The 18816-nt window shown below is 39.1% G+C and overlaps 1 protein-coding gene and 1 long non-coding RNA gene across 5 annotated transcripts in view; one reads left to right on the forward strand and one right to left on the reverse strand.

The window, feature by feature from the left end:
* THSD4 (thrombospondin type 1 domain containing 4) overlaps nucleotides 1-18816 on the forward strand; it is a 275436-nt gene that overhangs the window by 88669 nt on the left and 167951 nt on the right. The gene's annotated exons all lie outside the window — the stretch shown is intronic.
* LOC146543540 (uncharacterized) lies at nucleotides 8387-18715 on the reverse strand. Its single transcript, XR_014885901.1, has 3 exons — nucleotides 18569-18715; nucleotides 12836-12908; nucleotides 8387-9319 (listed from the first exon to the last, which is right to left on the reverse strand). It is a non-coding gene; the product is annotated as an uncharacterized LOC146543540 (long non-coding RNA).

Genomic DNA, 18816 nt, shown 5'->3' on the forward strand with positions numbered 1-18816 from the left:
AGAAGGATCTGGGTCTAAAGATGTTTAAAAGTACAAGACTCTTCTGCATCAAGAGTTGCTTAAAATACTTGGCCAACATTTACTCAGCTGTTACACGGTGAAAGCCTTTGTTTACTTTTCATGTTCACCTTGTTAAAGTTGTGACTGCAGTTGCTGAAAAGAAGGAGTAGGAACTGTTTACATCGAAATCCCTCTGCTCCGTGATCATGTGGCCTGGGACAAACTAAAGATGAGGGGGATTAAAGAACTGCTGAGTCCACAGAATTAGCACATGGCAGAAGGATGGTCTACAAAAGGGCCTTGAGCTGTCCGTCCATTTTTGCTTTCTCAGAGGTGACTTCAACCTGCAAACTTTGGTTGATTTCACAACTGTAACTTAATTAAATTCAGAGTTTCTGGGATCCTGGAAGGTGGATCTTGTTACTTTTGATAAAATACTGATTTTCAATATCCCCCCTGATGAATGAGAAACTAACTGAGACAGAAGGAAATCTGCAAACGTGCAAGATTGTCTTGGGAGCTGTATTTTATGCAGAGATTTACTTTCCTCTTAGATCTAGCTCCATTTTGAAATCCTAGCAAAGGTGTTAGTCTATAAGTGGTATTGCTGTACAGGATATCTGTAGGTAATATGGGAGAATTTCACCTGCTATGTGTGGTTTAAGAATAGATGGTTAAAGCGTGAAATTCTATAGAGCCAACTTTTTTTTTTTTTTTTTTTTTTTTTTAAATAGGGCAAGGTATGAGATAGATTATCCACACTAGGTGACGTGTAGTTATCCATTCTAATAATGAGTTGAATTAAAAAAAAAAAAAAATAGGAAAAAAAAAAACAAACCAAACACACACAATAAAACACAACCAAACAACCAGAAATCCCACCCAGAATGGACAATCACAAATACAGGCTTGGCAATTCCAAGTAACCACTTACATTTATGCTACAGTTCAATCTCAAAAATGGGATGACCTATGAAATTAAGAACACAAAGAAATAATCACTAAGTAACCAAAGAACAAACTTTCTGGTAAATAAATAAATATGTTGCAAATTGCAAGCTGCTTTACTATTAATTTGCTGAAGTTTGGCTCTCTCTAGGGATTGTTTATAAGCTCGCAGTGTTGTTTGTTTAGCACCATGGTTAGAACAGTGGTTTACTTTTTCCTTGCTACATCGCTCCCCTTTCTCTCTTTCTTACCCTTCTGTTTAAGAGACTCCCCTTAGTCTCTTTTATTTCAAATATAGAGATACATCCTGGAGCTAATACGCAATGTGTTGCTCATTCATGGAGCAATTTGGCAGGGCCAGCCAGCTTCCCATATGTTTGTACTGCCTGACTCCAGTATCTTTAACTAGAATCTGATTTAAAAACTATAGTAGATGATAACGTTCTTATTGAATTCTGTAAGGAGAATGACAACAAACCCCTAACATCTGCAGAAGGCATTTTATCTTGAATTTTAAAATATTGTTCTTCTGCTACATTCAATAAAGCATGGAGAATTCATCACTGAGTGTGCTTAGCATCAGCCCTGCATGGCTGAGACAGAGGAAACGTGATCCCGTGTACTGTACGTGAAAGTATGCCTGCTCTTATTGTATAGCTTGGAGGAAAACTCCAAGTTTCAAGTAAACATTTAGCATTATCCTTCAGGAAATTTTGAGACTCGCAATGATCTTTAATAGAGAATTGCTTTAGGCCCTTCTCCTAATACACACCGTTCTCTGAAGGCAGCTCTGGCTTATCCAGTAGTGAATTTAATTTTGCGTTTGTACCACTTCTGCCTCAGCAAGCAGAAATTATTGAAGTTCTCAAGGATGACACATTTGAGGTTTCTGAATGAAAAAATAGGAGCAGTGAAGAACTGCAGGATTCAATTCAGCATAAATTAAGCAGAAAAGTAAGTAACTTAACCTTACTGTTTAAAATGCCAAACTAATAATGCACAAATCAGTTGTAGCAGCTGTTATTAATAAAATTCATAACAAAAGCTATGGTGGAAGACTTAAAATGTATTTTTAAATTCAAAGTCAGGCTTGCTGTCTGACTTACCAAGTGCTATGAAAACTGCCCGATGCAGGCAGGCTCTAGCATACAAAAGTGTTTGCACAAATAAGCCTTTGTATGTAGTGCAGTACTAATCTATCTGTTTATTCAACATTAATTTTAATAGCATGAATGTTTATAAAGACTTGAAAATAAATAGTTACCAGTAATCAACATTAAAATAACAGTTTTTAGATCACTGACCTGTGCACAAAAAGTTTTAGAGCTATGTTGCTGAGCCTAATAGCAGTTATTGTCTTTATTATACAGGGATGGATCCTCCACCACCATTCACTGAAGCGTGTGTGCAGTGATTGTAAATGACAGCAATTCTGGGTACATTTATATCTCTTATCACATAGGCTAAATTTTAATCATTCTGATGCATGAAAGTGTGCTGCAACACAATCACAGAAGTGTAGGGGTTGGAAGAGATGTCTGGGGATCAACATATCTAACTCCCTGCTAACGCAGATTCTCTACAGTCGGTTGCAATGCGTAATACAATAATGAATATCTTAATAATTAAATATTTCAACGAATTGTTGCATTGCTGCAAGAGCTTTAATAAATATTGGTTACATAAAATGCTTATTGAAATATGCGATATATATATTGGAATATGTATTGCATTCCCACATAACATGACTTTGAATTGACCACAGCACCTGTTTGTATTGGGTTTTGCTCGCAATTGTTGCTGAATATTGAATTTGGAATGCAAAAACAAAGGTAGCACACAATCCTGTGGCTATAATGTTTTAATCTAGTTAGTGTGGGGATTGGGTACCATGAAATGCGTTGGCCTGAGGATTTTCCTGTATTGGCAACTGCCATATACCCCTACCATCCAGAGACAGCTTAAAATCCATCATAGACAAATATGCTGGTACACATAGTATGGAAATTCATTCATTCTTAATTTTTTAAATTATTATTGCAAACAGTGATGGGAATGTTCTGCATTCTTATATCTGTTTTAAAAAGTCAAAGGACCAAGGAAAAGAGACATGATAAAGAGCCGTGTTCCACATTTTATCACACAATACTTGAATTTCTGCAGGGAGTAATGTTGTGATGATGTTGGCTTTGCCTGCGTGCGATGGGAGTATGGATTTTGTAGAGAGCAGTGGTTATGCTAAGGACCCAGGATTCCTACTGTGTGCACTTTGGTTTAGCTGTACTGTGACGCTATGAAGTGAATACAAGTTGCTGAAAGGACAGCTTCTTTTAGATTAATCCAAGGGGAATCCAGTTTGCATGCTTAGGGATTGCTTAGCAATGGGAAATGAAAAGGGCAGGCAGGGATTTGGAGGATCTTTTGCATCAAAGGGAAACTTCTTATCTGAGCTACAGTGGTAGTGCAGATGCATGTTACAGCGATTAGTGTCTGAAAATGTATGTGGTAGTGTTGAGAAATGCCAGGTCTGTTGGCTCAGCCTGAAGAACAGCATGTTGGAGGAGCAGGGGCACAGGAGCCCTCATGCCAGGGATCCCATTGCTGGCCCTACTGCCATCCCTGGGCCTACAGAGAGTGGCCCAGAGGCAGCAGTTCCCATCTGACAGCTGCAGCCCAGGAGTGAGCTCTTGGAAACCCATCCCCACAAACCCTTCTGATTGATGATTAGACGTGGGCTGTTGTTACACAACGGGTCCTGCTCTGGGCAACTGATAGTCATGGGTGAGTGGGCAGTGATGCCCTAGCAGGTGAATTCTCTGAGGAAACAAGATGACAATGGGCCCTTTTAGGGAACGCTGCTAAAAGCAAACTCGTGTGTGGGCTGTTCTCCTGTTGTTCTGTCCCTCAGCAGTCATAAAGAGAGCAAAGTGATTAGATAAATCAGTAGAATGCAGCTGGTATCACAAAAGCTCTGTCTCCATGTTGCATCTCTCATCTGAGTGTGAATTCAAAATGCTGGAGGAGTATAAAGTACACCCTGTCATAATGCCAAGACGCCCTAACTTTTTCATGAGTAGCTTTTCGGATGGAAAAGGGCAACAGAATGATGCTGACATATTTCAGACACTGAATGAAATTAATAGCTTAGAAAAAAAGAAAGCAAAAAATATTTAATATTAAAAATTCTGATCTGAAGCATTTGGGTTTGAGATTTTCTTCAACTTAATAATGTGTTTTCAAATATATTTAATTGAAATGTTAGGAACAATTATGGGTTATGTGAAAGTCTGACCCCTTGTGCTTGTAGTGCTTGCTTACAGTCCACACTGCAGGAAAGCCCAAATGAAGGAAAGGAGGACAGAATTATGATAGAAGGTGAATTCACCAATAGAGTTGTAGGGTAGAATCTGATTTTAGTTTTGCAGGTATGAGTCAATTGCAATTCCTAAATTCATTGAATTTACCTACTGTAAAGAAAGTTGTAAGATCCAAATCAGAACCTGTTCCTGGAAAGTTCCCAGAACTAGTCCTGAGAAGATGCTGCGTTTTGTTACTGACAGCTACACCAATTTTATATGTCATTATAAATGAATGATGTTACCTTCTGAGTTCATGAATAGGAACCCAGTCAGAGAGCTAGATAATTCCTTGTCCAAGAGGTGAAAAGACATAGGTCAAAATTCTGAGACTATGATTTCAGAGTTTAGTTTGGCTGAAGTATACATTAATTCTTTTTCTCCTCTAGAGCTGAAATTAATTGGAAAAAGTTTGTAACTTGCCTCCTTAATAACAAGCTAGAAAATCAATAAACAAAGTTGAAGATATCCCAGGAGCTTTGTTTCTGGACACTGTTCCATAGGAAGAAAAATCAGACTTAATGCCTATGAGTCCTCATGCAGTTTTAGGGATGACCAAAACCTCAGCAATATAAGTAGTAGCACCCTTGAAAAGCATTTTTTAAATGAGACACTGAATCTACAAACTGAATAAAATCTGTGAGAAACTGTGGAAGAGAAACTGAGAAACCTGAGGTGTGCTCCTGAGATGTGTTGGGTAGAATGTTTCAGGACAAGGTGTAGATGTGTTTTCTAGAGCTCTCCTGGGACACAGTTTGTATGTGGGAGTGCACAGATGCAGGAAGGGGAGTAGAGCATCACATGCTGTAGAGACTTCTGCTCATTATCCAGAGTGCATTAGAAACATTAGAACTGTTTGGCTTGCATGAGGTCATGAGCTGGAGGGCTGCCTTTCTGAGAATAAGGGTGGGGAAGGTATGCAGAGCATGTAGGGTATGTGTTGATGCATGTCCTGTAGACTGCGCTCAGTGTTCTACAGCAAAAGCAAAGTGTAGATTTCCTTTTCAGAACAACAACAAAAAATATTTATTTCCTTTTCCAGGTTCAGTATTTTGTTATCACAATTGTTTTACTCCACCCTCTGTCACGTGGGTAATTGTTTTTCAATCCATATAGACTACAGCACTGAAAGACATGAAAGCTGCGCTGAAATTATGAAGCCTCAAAAATCACATTTTGAGGAGAGATTTGTGTTTGTTTATTAAATGTGAGGCCTTTATTAGAGTTATTTTCATTTACAAATTGTTAAATTTATATTGTAATATGTGTTTACCAGTGGAAATGTTTCTGACTTACAACCGGGAAGAAATGTGAATGCAGTTCCATCCATTTTGATCCATCCATTAATTTTGAGCATTTAACCTAAAAATGACAGTTTTGACAATGTCTGTATTACTGTTTTAGTATTCTGTGGTTCTTTGCACATAAAGGTCTCAAGTTACTTAGGTCCTTCGGCATGGATGTATGTGTAATTGCTATGGCTACTTTAAGCATAAGTACAATATATGGAATATTTTTTTCATTGTTTTGGTGGAGATTGTGAAAACTGGAATAGAATAGAAGAGGGTAAGGGCCTTCATAGCCCATCTGCTCCAAGTGGTAGTGGTTTTATGATTTTATTGATACACGGAGTGATCATGTCCTACTCATAAGGTGGAAAGAAAGCATCAACTAATTGAAGTTGGAATATCTGAATTACCTGCAGCTGTAAATCACAAACGAGTGAGGTTGGAAGGCACCTCTGGAGATCATCTTGTCTAGCTCCAGGATCAGCTGCAGCAGACTGTCCAAGACAGGACACAGGTTTTGAAATAACAGATAATAGATCCATTGTATATCTTAAATAAAAACACAGCTGTTTTTAAACAAGGGAAGTGGCTGATCTCTTAAGACTGGTACTTTGGGAATAAAACTGATGCCTCTGAAAATTATCTCCTGTGCTCAGGCAACAATTACTTGTTAAAAACATTTTCATGAGAAATTTTATTAATGATATATGACTGAGTAGCAAATAGATATTGCCACTAAATACTTCAATAACTCTGTTGGGAAGTATATTTTACAATCACTACCCAGTCATTTAGAGGTCCAGCTGGGTTGCCAGCCATGCATTCAAAGTTTTAAAACTGAGTACATTTTAGGGAGAGAACTTGTGTGTCAACTGATGTGACTGCAAAGTTCTCAGAGGGCAGCACAGGTGGAAGTTGGTGTCCCAGCTGTCAGGGCATCAGGAAAAAATACCCTTAGTTTTGCTTCTGGTATGTACATTTTCAGCATCCACGCTGTGTTTGGATGGAATGGACCTGGAAGTCCAAAAACAGAAATCAGGTACGATTGAATTGGGATCTTGCAGATGTGACAACTGCAGGTTTTAGTTTTGTTCCCATGCATCAGTCCATTTCACTGAAAAAGTTGTTCTCGTGCATCCTTGAATACAGTAGCAAAGCTTTCATCCATCTTTCTTACATCATCAAGGTTAATACAGGAGAAGTCACTTGTCAGAGACACAGCAATTAGGAGTTCTTGGTAGTAGAAAAATATTTAGGTTAGAATGTAATCTGACTGAGGTGAATCTTTAACAAGGGGATGTTGTCCATATGAACCATCCTGCAGACAAGGGCTGAGCTGGAGAGTTGCTTGATTCAGCTCAGAGTTCCTCAGCTTTCTTCTGGGCCACAAAGAACCATTTGTCCAGGGTAAAAACAATCATGAAAATTCTTTTTTAATGAAAGCATCACATGAAAATTTTCAAAACTGAGATATTTATTAAAAAAAAAAAAAGGAAAAGAAAAAAAGAAAGAAGGAAGCAAAACCTTTCAGTTATTTTCTCAGCCAGCTGAGAGGTAATGACTTCTCCTTTTAGGCCATCTCAGTAGTATTTGCCCAACTTATGGTTTTTGTTGTTGTTTTTGTTGTTTCTTTTTTCAGTGTTAAAGAAGGATAAGTAATTTCCTATAGAAGCTCACTTAGGACCCAACTTCTTCCACCAAAGCTGATTATAAATCTCTTAGTAAGCACAGTGGCATCAAGATCAGGCCTCAAAAATAGAAATTCAGAAGTATAGCAACTAAAACCTTTACTGTTCAGACTGGATGGGTGCCTTTTCTCATGCTATCAGAACTGCTATCAGCTCATCAAGGCCAAGAACCAAAGATGACAAAGCTTGATTCTCTTTGGAGCAGTCTGTGTTCAGCTAGCCCTGGGAGATGGGAGCTCACAGCGTAGTCAGCCTTGCACTTGCAATTCCAGAACGTACTTTCTGAAGTGCCACTAGCTAGCTCTAGCATTTATACAAGTAATTCTTTGTCTCCTGTTATCAAGACAGGAAGGGTCGTGTCTGTTCTTTTAGGTATCAGAAAAAATGTGTGTTATGGGTATCTGGAAGGAGGGAGATGGTGGTGCTTGTTTGTTTCAGCAAAAAGGCAACAAGGTATGTGTCACACTGTCCTGTTGTATCTTTGTGACCTTTGTCCTTGTATTTGTGTGGTTACAGTTGTCAGGACTTCAGATGCTATCTGGAAGGTTAAACAAAGCTATGCGTGTAGATTCACGTAGAGCATGTAGACTCTCTGCTGAGTATGATCTTGTTTCAGATCCAGAGACTGGAGATTTTAATAGCTTGCCTGTAATACTAATAATAAATCACTAGTTGAAACAACTGCCTCATAGAAAGATGTGAATTGCTCCTTGCTTCCAAGGGTTGCCTCACTTGTTCTGAATTTGGAAGCATTTCCAGTGGGCTGGGAAGGCTTTCTGAATTGTTAGATTACTCTTGATCATTTCTGCCATGAAGGCCAGATCAGTATTCCTTTAGTTCTTTGACTGTAGTACATTTCTGCTAAGCAGCCACCTGGCTGTGGGGTTTGCTCCCTGTTACTTCAGAGCAGAATTAGCCCTGATCAGGTCCTTTCTGACCTTCTGGTCTTCAAGGGCTGTGTCACTGTATCAGAAGCATCTGTCTTGCTGTGGGGAGCACAGACAGGGGCCGAGATGTATCTTGCTGTCAAAATCTTTCTGGTCAAGACATGACTTCACAGGGTGTGTATGAGAGAGGCAGCCCTACAGAGAAGCAGCCACTGCTCACCAGCTGTGGCACTCAGCCAGCACACAGAGCGGGCACTGGGGGAGCTGGGTACTCTGAAGCCTTTTGGCCTGTGTGTGTGAAAGCTGGAGAATGAGCCCAGTGTGCTATCGCCATCCTGTCAGTGGTAGTCTTACTGTTGGTCTGCTGTGTGTTTCCATATGCACACATATATTTTCTTAAAAGAAGTCAATTCAAGTAAAGGAAGAGAAGCTTCTCTAAGATGAATGACCTGTACACAAGTGACGATGGGATCGGATTCTAAGAATGTAAGCTGTGTGCAGTAAACATTGTGCAGAATGCCTGTCTTGTCAGAAAGTGTGCTTGAAGGCTTTTAATATAGGCATCCTTTTAGGGACTGTAGAAAATAGATCGTTTTTTATCACAGATTAAAGCCCTCCTTCTTTCTGTCATGAAAGTTAAGTGTTAGTCCCAGCTGAATCTCTCATAATGAAACTAGCCCACAAATACAGAAAACAAATTAATTTAGTATATGAAAAATAAACTATTTTGAAAGGAAATGAGTGGTAGAGAAAAGCTGCTTGTTCTCAGACTTCCAAATGCTGTTGTAAAGGCAATTATTAAAGAAAAGAAACTAAGTAAATACTCAGAGATGTCTCTTTAATTGTGTAGTTACTCATTATTGAGAAATACAATGGAAGAAAAAAAGTCATTGTTTTCTAGCTCCAGTGGAGCAATGAAGCGAGGTAAAAGAGAAGAATGAGGGAGAAATTGAGCAAGCTTTCAGAGAGGAAGATTTAACTTTGCCACATGATTTAGCATAAAGAACTGCAGGAGCATGAGGAAGCGGAGTTGGGGCTGTAATCCTAACGGGCTACTTGCTCCCTGGGTGACCTCGAACAATCAACTCAATCTCTGTGTGCTTCAGTCCATGGAAATAGGCAAAAAGCAGGCTCAAGCACTGTGCTGTAACCTGCCAAAGTGAAAACAGAAGAAAGCTAATCCTTCCAGCATCCCAGCCATAAAAACAAAAGCCACGGCAAGAACGTTTTTCTTGTTACCCTCTTCCGTACTTCATTTTAGTCAGGTAAATATTCAAAATAAAAGAGAGACTGTTAATGTTCTAGAAAAAAGTGTGTTTGCAGAATCAAAGTCTGAAAATGAAGCAGCAAATAAATCAGAGTGCTGTTTACTTTAACATTTTATGTTGACTGCTCCCAGTAACCATATGTGAGGTCTCCAGGCTTGCATGGAAAAACAGAGCTCCTAAACTGGGACTAACCCATACCATCAAATGCCTCCATGAATACCCATGGACTCAATGACTGTCTGACTGGAAATATTTTTTGTTCTGCAGACTTTGTGAACTTTAGTTAATGTAATAGTTGGTGTCATGGCTTTCATTAGAGCTGCTGTCTGGAAAGTGAAGTGCCCAATTCTGATTTGGAGAAAAGGTTATTAGAAGAGGAAAAATGAAACGGTCAGAGTAAGCTTTCCTGCCATTTTGTTTGCTTGTTTTCATGGCTTTTCCTATGGTTCTGTTGGTGAATAGTCCCTGGTTATGCACTGACTAAGCATGACCATCTCAGAGTATCATCAATTACCTCAGTAACTGCCTCATTCTCTTTCTGAAGGACTATTTTACTCCATGTTAGACAGCCCCCAGTCTTTGGCTTGGGTAAGGTTTCTACCTATTCTTCTTCCATTAACTGTGAACACGTAGTTCCTTGGCTTTGCAGTGCAACTAGACTACGGAGATCCTGTTTCCTGATGCTTATTGCCACTTCCCCGTGCAGTTCGCAGCCCCCTGAGTTGTGTGAGTACAGCTGTTTGCTGGTCTGTCCTGTAAACTGCGCAACTTAATCTGAGTGAACCTTCCAAGGAGATTTATTTTAACTCTGACCATGCCAGTGGCCTCACAAACGTATCTGATAGTGCAGCTGAGGGCATTGTGACAGGCTGTGCTGGGACAGCAACAAATGATGAGTAGTGAGTGAGAAGGTGCTGATACGATGGATACCTCCAAAGCTGACTTCATCACTACTGACAATCGTGTCATTATTATACAAAACTAAGGCTTAATTAACATGAGAACAATTTCAAAGTAATTTCATGTTTAACGATGCACTTCTAGATAGGATTCAAATCAGTAGTCAGTGAGAGTAAAAGCTATCTTCCCCAAATGTGTCTGAACATCTCACCCAACATAGTATATAAACATTTATCCTCGAAGCTGACCAATAGGTAGATCCCACAAAAGCTGTTCTATCTGCTTTTTCTGCCCATACAGTGCCCAGTGCATCATTCTAGATATACTACATTTTGAGATTTTGTAGGTGTTTTGCCTGTAAAATCTGCTGAGTATGCTTACAATATGAGAGGCTTTTCTATTATTAGTGTCTTACTGCAGCGTTATGAAAGCTGTTACGTATCACAAAAAGTTTATGTATCCTGCAGAGCAAAAACAATGGCTTGATGTGACTGCTATTGGTCCTACCACTGAAATGTTATTTCTGTGGTGGTACATGATATAAAAGACACATCATATTTAAAAGCTCTGAGTGTTAACTCTGACTTCATGGGAATCCATGGAGATTTTGCTATTCTCTTCTTTTACTTGTGATGGTGCACACTGCTATTTATGATGCCCAGATCTCTGTATCTTTTGGGGTAGCACCACGTGTGAGGCTGTAGTCCCATGCAGAACTCAGGCTGGGAGAGCTCTGTTCATTTGTGTGGGTGTGAAGGGTTAACTTTGTGGGGGGTCTGCCAGGCAGCAGCAAAATTTGGCAGATCATTAACACAGATCTCTGAAAATAGGATTATGGAAGTGTTGAAGATTGTAACTAAGTGGCAGCACAATGGAATCTAGTTCTTTTCTTTTTTAAATGAAAGCCTGCTATTAGTAGGCATCACCTAGCTTACTGGAAATCTATGTTCCTAGTACTTTTATAACCAAGGAAAAGAGTTGCAGTTGCTTTCTTAGTTCTGTAAAAAAAGGTTGATTTTAAAGAGGGAAGCTAACAGCTTTCTGTGGATCTTGTTTAGATATAGCTTGTTTAAATGATAATCTAGAAAAACAGTAAGTAAATACATGTAGTGAAAGCTCTTAAAATTTGCTTTTTTGTTAGTTGCTTTTTAACCTCAAACATTTTAGCTCTTAGCTTTGATATTGTGAAACCTGCTTCTTAACACTAGAACACTATAAAACTTTGGTGTAAATAAATCTGATTTATGCTTGCATAATATGATTAGAAAAGTCTGATCTCATAATCTTTCTCTCTATTTCCTGAAATTTCAAGTGTATGGAAGTCTTTATCATTTCCAGGAATACTTAGATAGCACCAAATAGCCTTCATTAATTCACTTTGTTGTCAAGAATTGTTTTATTGATATTTATGATATCATACTATTTTAGTATATAATACATTCAGATTATTATGAAAAAGTACTGTCCCTGCTTATCAGCACAAAAATAGCCGTGAGAAATAAGAGGTCAGTAACTATAAACAAGCCAGTACCAATTTCTTAGTGGGAATGGAGAGATGTGTTCATATTTCCATTTGTTCCCAGGCAGCCCAAGTGCTCCATCTCATCCTCATTTCCTAGTTCAAGCACTCTGCAAGAGAGTAGCATGTGACCTGAAGCAATGTCAGTGCCCTGGGAAAACTGGAACCGCCTCCGTTCCTAATGACAGCAAATGCTTCTTTAAAGTTCCCCATTAAAAGCAAAATATTCCATCATCCACTGGAAGAGGTTGCAGCATCTCAAGACTGAGGATTTCTCATTTGCTTTGCCAGCTATGTGTGATCAGATGTTTGGCAAGGAACTGCTCAACTAGGCAACAGGACTGCTGGTGATCATGGCTGGATGGCATAAATCCTGCTAGGACACTGGAGCTGTCTTTGGGGTGGGTATGGTTGAAACAGGCTATTCTGAATTCACATAATGAAGCAGAAATGGCCTCCAGAAGACAGATGTGATTTCAGGTGGCCAGCTGCTTTGGCTGGCACATCTGCTGTACGCCAGCAGCAGGGGTGCTGCAGCACCAAGCATGGGGATTCAAGGGGCAGTCCCTTCAGCTGTCTGTTGTGTTTTTTGTTGGTGGGGTAGCACAGAGTGGCACAGCAGATAGGTGTGCTGGTGTTTTCATTACCATGGCTTAAGTTTTCTGTAATTCTCTTGTGGAACCAGATTTTCTTGATCCCAGAGAGGTGCTGCTTTTACATACTTCGGATATGACACAGTGCAGTTGGTGATGCCTCAGGGACAGGCACATGTCAGAAGACAAGGATGGAGAGGCATTGAGGGGCAGACTAAGATCCTCTCCAGATCCAGCCATCCTTACTCATTTCAAGTGATTTCAGTTATTTGGACTTCAGGTTCTTCCCTTTAACTTCAGTGGGAGTACTTCCTTCAAATAAGAACTAGATAACTTGATTTCCTTCACTGCTCTTTTCTCAATTTAATTGGTATGATATTCACTCACCAGTTTTGGAGGGATATGGGAAGAGGAATACTCTCATCCTTTCATTGTTGTTGAATATAGTCATATGAAAAACCTAAATGTAAACAGATGTCCATTTTTAAAAAGTCAGCATATTGTTGAAATTTAATATTTTTGTTAGCATCACTGAAAAATTTTATTGCAGAACGTTCAATCTCTGGTTTATGTTCAAACAATACTGGGAGATTGTTGCTGCACTGAAATTTGGAGGGTTTTCAATAAGATTGTTCTGCAGTGTATATCTGTTTATTTATTTGCTTAGCATCCTGACTGGCAGCAATGGGAATGGAAGGATTCCTTTGGCTGTTGCTGCTTGCCTTGGGGAACGGGTGGAGTGACTGACCCCAGGTTTGTCTTCTCCTCTCTTGTGCAGAGCATGGGGTACTTCTGCAGAACTGTGTCTTCACTTGCATCAAATGTATTGGAAACAAGAGAGCTTCAAAGTGTCTCTATGAAACGTGACTAGGAGACATCTTTAGAGAGGGTGGTGGCTAGGTGATGTGTCTTGGCAGTGTTTGGTCTTTGGCAGTGCAAGAGAGGTATGCTACTCCCATTCTGTAGGAGCACAGCACACAGGGAATGTGTGCAGAAAATGCAACATGCAGAAATACCTAATTGCTTTAAGAACTGCATAGAATCACTGATTCAGCAAAACAATATTTAAATAATAACTGTGCAGCAGTCTGAGTAAGTAAAAAACTGCATATTTGTTTCATGTATGTATGTATTTGCTGAGCAGATGATCCACAACGATGGCATTTGAGTAACTCCTTATAAAAGCAGTGATAGTTTCTGTAGAAAAATCTTTTCAGTCATTTTTCCGGCACATTCACAGTGTAGTTGTTTGAAAGAAAAATTTAAAACATTTTCCAAATGATAATAGCTAAGTTGGAAAATTTAGCTGAAAATGTCAAAGGTCCTATTGTCCAGGGACTGCAGCTTTTGCTGCATAAATCTGCATTTGGCAAAATAGAAAGTTCTTACAGTTAGCTGGGTTGACACGTTTAGCCCTTTTGTGACTCACATTTCTGTTTTCATTTGGGGTGGGAGCAGTGAACAGAAAGATGCAATGTATGCTGGAAGAAGGTAAACTTAATAAATGAAAACTTTGATTTTAATTATTTTTAAACTACAATAAAACGTTATCTTGGTGGAAACACATCAGTCACTGTGAAATTAAAAAAGGTGTTTGATAAACATTTCTGTTCTATGAAAATCAGTTTAGAAGTCATCACTGGATCAAGTCTCCTTGGAGCATTGCAAGAACACTGGATAAAATCCAGTTTAAAATGAGGTCAGATTATCCTTGCAATAGCATCCAAACCACGGGGTTAGTTTTTCCTGCCTAAAACAGCTGCAGATAGAACTGATGTTGTGTCTGCTCCATGAGGATTTGTGTGCAGCGGTTCTCCTCAGGAATTCTTACTTTTAAAAGCTATTTCTGTTTTAGAAGATTCAGGTGCCAATTTTGTCATGCTTTCTCAGTCTAAGAACTGTTTCACTTTGATCAAAACAGTTTTATGATTTAAGTGATATCTTGTCAAATTGATACTACCCAGTGTTAGGGAGTGGCAGACTATCTGTCTAGCTATTTGTTTAACGTGTAGCACAGTACTATGTGAACATCTCAGCAATTATTGGATTTGATTCCCATAGTATTTCTGTGAGAAGGGAAATTTTATCTTGATTTTGTGGCTTGGAATTTATAGAACACAGTTGGTTACTTATCTGTCAGTACCATAAAGCGGATCTTAGCTGTTGTAGGATCTAATAGGGAGCATCCTGCCTCAAATAGTATTCATTCTATTCTTATCTGTCATTCTTGGTGCCAGTAAAGAGAAATTAAAAGATATGATAAATTTAACTGTTACAGCTATAAATGGATTTTTAGTGGAAACACTGATGATAGATAGTTTTACCAATGTTGTAAGCCTTTTGGAAACAATTACGAAACCATCTCAATTGCTTTCAATGTAAATACAAAAGAAGAAAATGTTGCTAATAGCTCATCCACGCTGCTAGCAGTTGATTTGAAATGGAGCATGTTGAATCACATATAATACCAGCATGCATTCTTCTTCCTATTTCTGGCACTGCTATGTTGTGCCAAACCACACATCAGTACCATCACTGCTCCGTCCGCAGCTCCGTCACCACCAAAATGGAAGTGATTGTCTTTCAGTGGAAATAAAACATTAGGTCAAGAATTATTTTCTGACTGCAATTGTCTTCTAATGCACTTAGCTCAGTTGAAATAAATTTTGTTCACATCTCGTTCTCATGAGCCATCCTTATAATGTCTTTTGAAGGATTTGCAGCCGATATTTTAAGGCTGTAGGGGAACTTTGTAGGATTCTGTATTTGCTGCCTGTTGCAGAGTGTCTTTGTACTTACAGAAGTTTGCAAATGAAGAGGAGATCTAGTGTCTGTAAAAGAATCTGACCCAATACATACAGGTAAGATTCCAAGCCTGGTGTAAGAGCTAACTCCCAGAGCATCGGGGCTGCCTGTTACTGCCCCTCTTCCCTTACAGCAAGGTGGGCTGCTCTGTGTTACTTGCTTGGCAGCTGCGCTTCAAGCTTGGAAGGCTGTCTTTCATAATGCAGAAGCAGAAGGCTTCTGTGATGCATCTATGCAGCTCAGGACAGCGCACATTTCCAGATCAGGTCTTCACTGTAAGTATTTTAACTTGCAAAATATCATGTCTGTGGCAGATACCAACCTACAGTAATTCCCAGTTGTAACTGATATGTCTTCCTATTCAGAACATTCTGTAGTCAAGAAAAATACCTCCATATGTTTTGAATTCTCTTGCATCTTCACTGGAGTTCTCAAGAGTATGCCACTAATTTAATATACGATTGTGCTCTACATTCATGTTGTGTATAAGATGGTCAATATACAAGCAATGAGCTCTGGAATAGCTGAAGTGTTAGCATATGTAAACTTTATCCAGCGTGAATACTTTGCAGGCTCAGTATTCTCTGGCATATTGTAATGGGAGCTCTCTGGTGTTTTAGAGAGCAACACAATTTAGAATATTTATTTCATCAGTAATCTCCTTCCTCGCAGAATCTGAATAGTTCATTTGCTTGGCAACATCTCCTGTCCAGCAATGATTAATTCCAGAAGAATAGCAGCTAATATAACTTGAGAGCTGCTGTGGTTGTGTTTTTTTCTTCTGACTTTCCTCTGCTTTCTTTTAAGGACAGTCATTGCCCTGGATAGAATTTTGCTGCTCCCTTGCAGTGACAAAGTAGTGCCAGTTCATGTCTCCTAGTCATGACATTCTCCTATTTCACTGCAGAGTATTTTAGGATTTAGGAGAATGCCAAATAAAAGGAGAGTATTGAGTGAGGAGGGATTTCTAATTGTTTTTAATAATCTGCCTATTGAATAACAGCATAAAACCCTCTTGTGTTCTTCTTTAAGAGAAGTGGTGGATTTTTTTTCCCCAAATCCTCAATTCCTTGGTATGGATTGGACGTCACATTGAGAAGGCTCCTTAAGCGATTTTCACTGGCTTATTTTCACTAGAAGAGCAGGCAGTGCTTCAGGAGGGGGGAAGGGAGTTGCCAAAAGCATGCACATAGAGATTGTTTTGGTGTTTGAGCCAGTACAGAACGATTTCAATGGAAAATGGATAATGGTTAGCATCAGCTTTTGTACAGATGCTTTTTGGCTAAAAGAGAGGCATTTTATATTTGAAGTCTGTGGGTGTGATTCATTATTTTTTGCTGTAGTATTTTTACTGAAGTTTCCCCTTCTCTGCCCCTTGAATTCTTTGCAGTTAGTGAAGCTGCCTTTGCTATTTCAACCCAAACAGCTTCATCCTCCATTAAGGTCTATGCTAAGTAAACCCTACATCACAAAATACTTGCCCTCTCTTTTTGGATATTATTTGTGAATAGCTTACATATTTGGCAGCAGTCTTACTGCCAAACTTGAAACAATTACTGTATTTCTATGGTGCATTGACTCCAACTTGAGGTAGAGGCAGGGAGAACTGCTTTAGAGAATCTTAAGGGAGCTGTGTTAATGTGTGTCCCTTCTTATTTAGTATGTTAACAAGCATTAATTGATGCAGATCTTTAAAAATGATTTGCACATTTAAACATCCAGTCCTTCCCCTCTACTCCCAATTGCCCTGGGAGAAATGAATATAACTAGACTGGACACGGTTGCTTAACTTAGCTTTCTTGGAGGTTTGGCAACATTTTTGAAATGTCCCACATCTCCAAAATTCGTTATTGTGTTGTGCTTAGTAGTAGCTGGCAGCGTGGCCACAAAGCCATAAGCTCCTCGGCCTTACACATTCATTGCAAGGTGATTATAAATAGTGTCTTTAAACCTTAAAAATTCCATTTCACAAAAGTGAAAGACTTTGTTTGAGATCTTTGAAACGATTCTGATGCTTTCGCACATAGGTAACAGTTGGCTGCTGGGTATCACACTAAAATGTATTAAAAAAGTGTGGTCTTTATTTCTCCTTCAAGGTGATACATACTTAGTTATGATCAAGGAGAAGCATCTTCTTATGGGGGGTCTACTGAAGTATCGGGTGATCATCTGGTATTTCTGTTATTAGAGGTTGATGATTTTACCTCCACTGTCCTATTAAACCATTTATGCTGAATGTGGGCTGCTGAATGAGAGAGTCTAAGACTGGTAGAGACTAGGAAGTCTTAGCATATGTAAACCTTGAATTCTTTGTAGTATACATAATTTTTTTAAGACTAATTTTTGTATAGACTATGGCAGTTATGATCAGGAAACTTTACATTGACAACTTCAAACCCAAATATTTGTGTTTGATGTTACCTAGATATCTGATGCAGCAATTACTGTATGGTTTTGAGGTTTTTTTACACCATGATGATAACATTTCCAGAAACATTTTTGAGTTTTAGTACTTACACTGCTCCTACTCTTGCAGCTGTACACTGATCAGTCTGAAAATGCTTTCCGTATGCAGCTTTGGTGACACAAAACTATGTATTTTAATTACACTCTCTTGAGACCAGAGTTACAGGTAATATTTGCTAGTGACTGAAATTTCTAAATTTACTGCCTTCCAGAGACAAAAGCTGACCTCTCAGAAATATTTTTACAACTAAAGGCTAATACTCCCTGGTTCAATTCTTCATGAAAGAATTCATCCAGGTGCAAGAAAATCTTCCTCCTTTTTCATTTTGAACTCTGAACATATATGTATCCATGACTAGACTTGAATATTTATATTTATTTAGGGTGAAGATACAGCGTGAGACTTAGCTGAAAGTGCTGCTCCTTAATGGAAAACAACAGCTTCTTGTAGTTTGCTACATGACTGTAAGAATATATTGAATGAAAGCTGCTGCTGCATCTGTTAAAACTTGTCGCTCTGGAAGAAGGGAGAGGTTGGTCCTATATTATATTTATTGGTCCTATATTGTATTTATAATATAGGAAGGGCAGTGTATTATATTTATAATATAGGAAGGGCAGTGCACTCTGTGGTATTCTAGATTAGGAAATGAACATGGGGTCTTTATCCAGTTCATCCCCGTGCCATCCTCCAGTGGTGCAGATTCTGTTAGACTCCATAAATAAATCGAGTGCTTCATTGTTCCTTCCAGTGGAAAATTTTCTGTCTTCCATGCTGCCACTCTGGCCTGTCATCTCCTGTTCAGTTCACAGGACACATCAGAACATTTTATTCTCTTCTGTACTTACCTGTATGCTGTAGAGATTCTCATCCCCTCTGTTTTTGCAGAGCAGAACCATGACTTGCGTCCTGCCTGTTTGGTTGTGTCCTCTGGAACACTAGTCATGGGGACGCTGCCACCTGGGCTGCGTTCATGTTGTCACATGTCCAGAAGTGGGTGTAGTGCTCCTGCTGAACTTTTGAATTATTGATATGATTTGCAGGCTACCTTTAGGTTTACAGCTACTCTTGCAATACCATCAACATCTTTTCTGAA

This window comes from Meleagris gallopavo, chromosome 12 (assembly GCF_905368555.1).
Source record: "Meleagris gallopavo chromosome 12, MGAL_WU_HG_1.1, whole genome shotgun sequence".
NCBI lineage: Eukaryota > Metazoa > Chordata > Aves > Galliformes > Phasianidae > Meleagris > Meleagris gallopavo.